The following is a 3,502-nucleotide window of genomic DNA, read 5'->3' as shown; positions in this document are numbered from 1 at the left end:
ATTATAAAACCCTTGTAACTATAAATCTTCTCCTTTTACTTTTGTAATTACACTTATTTCAAATCTTTCAAAACCCAGAATTTACATCCTGATACATAAATAATCTAGAACCAAAACTCACATACATGACATAAACATATGACAAGAGTATATGCGCAATGGATGCCATTTCTCAGGTGATGCCCAGTGTGGCCTCCGTCAGCCATGGCCAGAACTTCCTCCATTTGTTGGATGACATCCTCCCTCGTTCTATTACAGTCAGAGTCTTTATTTTGCTCAATACAAAACGGACAGCGATGCTGACATCCGATTGCGTTTGTGTCACTAACTCTTTCTTTCTCTGGAAAACCAAAGCTAGCAAAACATACAGATTTACTAGTCTAATTGTTCATAGAATCATAGAGTTGGAAGGGACTGCAAAGGCCCTGATCCAGTCCAACTCCTTTCTGCCATGCAGGAAATCCAGATCAAAGCATCCCCATCGACAGATGGCCATCCAGCCTCCATTTGATAGACCTCCAAGCAGGGAGACTCCACTACACTCCGAGGAAGGAGTTTGTTCCACTGTCAGACAGCCCTTACTCTCAGGAAGTTCCTCCTAATGTTGAGGTGGAATCTCTTTTCCTGCAGTTTGCATCCATTGCTTCAGGTCCTAGTCTCTGGAGCAGCAGAAAACAAGCTTGCTCCCTCCTCAATATGACATCCCTTCAAATATTTAAACAGGGCTATCATATCACCTCTTCACCTTCTTTTCTCCGGGCTAAACATACCCAGCTCCCTAAGGCGTTCCTCATAGGAAATGGTTTCCAGACCATTCACCATTTTAGTCACCCTCCTCTGGACACATGGCTCCAGTTTCTCAATGTCCTTTTTGAACTGTGGCGCCCAGAACTGGACACAATATTCCAGGTGGAGCCTGACCAGAGCAGAATACAGTGGCACTATTACTTCCCTTGATCTAGACACTATACTTCTATTGATGCAGCCTAAAATCGCATTGGCCTTGTTAGCTGCCGCATCACACTGTTGACTCATGTTCAACTTGTGGTCTACTTGGACTCCTAGATCCCTTTCACATGTTGTCTCCTTAAGCCAGGTGTCCCTCATAATCCTCTATCTGTGCATTTCATTTTTTCGCCCTAAGTGCAGTACCTTACATTTCTCCCTGTTGACCAAGGGACTTCCCAGAATGAGTCCACTGTCCCCCCTTTGTGTCCTCTCTTCCTTTTCCTCTCTGGCCTTCAACGCGGTCCTCTGACCCCTGTCTCCGGCTCCAGTCCAGAAGCCACCGCTTCCCAGGGCTGACCGGCTAGGTCCGGCCAATCCAACGCAGCGGCTACCTTCTCTTAAGTGTCCTTGGCCGAGGGACAGTCCTTTATAAAGTGTTCTGTGGTCTCTTTGTACAATTTTCCAGTCACACAAGATTGTTTTTGACACAACAGTCTAGGACACATTTGCTCTGCTTCCTTCAGCCAAGGCTGATTCCCCTTTAAACAAGATATTTGGTGGTAAAATCTCCATCGAATGTCCCAGAGACCGAAGGGGACCCTCCGGTCCGTGAAACACTTGATGCTTTGGGGCCATTCTTTTAAATAGAGAGACAACTGGTCCCTCTTGGTGTCCTTTTCCATCTGAGGCTGTAAGTAAACCACCCTCACCATTTCCCAATACACAAAACCCTTCAAGGTCCTGATGCATCCCGCCTTGATCCAAAACCACTCTGCAAGGACTTTGTTCTGCTGAATCTGCCCATAGACCTCCCTGAGGAAGTCGGGGCCGGACTGTTTCATGGCGGCCGTCACCCGGAAAGGCACCGGTTCTTCCTCCCGCCACCATTTCTCAGCCCAGCTCTCATTCACCCAGTGATTGGCAAACAGGGCCAGCCACCCTTCCAGGCTAGATCCATGATGAACCCGTTGGCTGAGTTTCCCAAAGTTCTGGCTGAGGAAAGCTGAGAGGAACCTGAGTCTCAGCGCAGGCAAGTCTAACCCTCCTTGTTCCACTTTCCTATAGGCCACGGTCCATTGAGCCAAAGGGAAAAAGGCTGTTCCCCAGAGAAAACGGAAGACCAGTTTCTTTGCCTCCCCCAAAACTTTTTGGGGAGGAGGATACACTGCGGCGAGAGTCAAGGCCTGCGGCATCAGGTAAGTTTTTATGTACACTGTTTTCTGGTAAACATTTAACTGCCATGGTTTCCATCTATCAAAACACGCCTTTATTTTTTCCAACCAGAGATACCACTTCTTTTCTCACCCGAAAAGTTTAATACAGAACATTAAACCTAACATTTTATATTCCTCTAATGTTTCTGACTTTTTGTATTGCTCCTCCTGAATCCTACTAACAAATTCTACTGGAGTCAAAATTAAACTTTCCTCTTTTCGGGAAAAGGAAATCAAAGAGCTTTTCTGCAGGTTTATCTGAGCCCCTGAAGCTTGCTGATATCTCTCAAAAATAGCCATAGCTGAAGCTATCTCCTTTCGATCGTTCACAAAGAGAGAAATGTCATCCGCGTGGGCTGTGTATTTCACCTGCTCAACCATAGAAGCCTCTATGGGAAAAGGCATGACTCCTCTGCTGGGATTCAGGGTGACCCTCAAACCCTTCATGCTTTCTTCTGCCTGGATTTGGCAAAGGACTGGATTTGGCAAAGGACCGAATCTAGAACCAGGACGTAGAGGAGGGGGCTCAGGGGGCAGCCCTGCCTGACCCCCGACTTCAGCCTAATCGGAGTCCCCCTGTGTCCATTCACCTGAGGAGTCATCTGCGCCTTCAGGTAAAGCAGTTGGAGATACCTGACAAAGCGGATGGGGAGACCCCTCCCTGCCAGCGCTTCCCACATAAACTGATGGTGAACGCGATCAAAAGCCTTGGCCTGATCCAAGAGCAGTATTTCCCCTGTTTCCCACTTGCCTTTCTGGGCCAAATGAAAGACCTCTCTAAACAAACACAAAGAGTCCACCATAAAGCGCCCTGGAACGGCACTGGTTTGGGAAGCTAAAACCATTTCGGGTGCTATTTTTGCCAGTCTGTTATTCAAAACCTTTGCCACAATCCTGTAATCCACGTTTGTCAAAACGATCGGTCGCCAGTTTTTGGGCAAAGTCAAATCTCCTTGTTTGGGAAAGAAAATCAAAACGCCCTGATAAAAGGAGTCTGTCAGGCTCTCTCTAGACAAGAGTTCATTGATGACTCGGGTGAGAGGGGGAACCAGCCACTTGGCAAAGGGCTTGTAAAAGCTCCATCCGAGTCCATCTGGTCCCGGAGCCTATTTGCCCCTTCCCTGGACTATGACCTCCTTTCTCTGTCACAGGGGCCACCAATACATCCCTGTCTGTTTGAGTCAGGCCTTGCTACAGACAGAACCAGAGCCAGATAGAGCCAGACAGAGCTAGAGCCAGATAGAGCCAGACAGAGACAGAGAGTGAGATAGAGCCAGACAGAGCTAGACAGAGCCAGAGCCAGATAGAGCCAGACAGAGCCAAACAGAGTCAGAGCCAGA

At 47.7% G+C, this 3,502-nt stretch overlaps 1 pseudogene; it reads right to left on the bottom strand.

Annotated features, from left to right (window-relative positions):
• Positions 1 to 172: 172 nt before the first annotated feature.
• LOC149315189 (uncharacterized) lies at positions 173 to 2,141 on the bottom strand (annotated as a pseudogene).
• Between the last annotated feature and the right edge of the window lie 1,361 nt (positions 2,142 to 3,502).

The sequence above is a fragment of the Sceloporus occidentalis genome, unplaced genomic scaffold, assembly GCF_023333645.1.
Source record: "Sceloporus occidentalis isolate IW3139 unplaced genomic scaffold, rSceOcc1.0.p SCAF_4, whole genome shotgun sequence".
Taxonomy (NCBI): Eukaryota; Metazoa; Chordata; class Lepidosauria; order Squamata; family Phrynosomatidae; genus Sceloporus; species Sceloporus occidentalis.
Note: the sequence above shows the minus strand (reverse complement) of the source record. Positions and strands in the feature narration are given on the sequence as shown.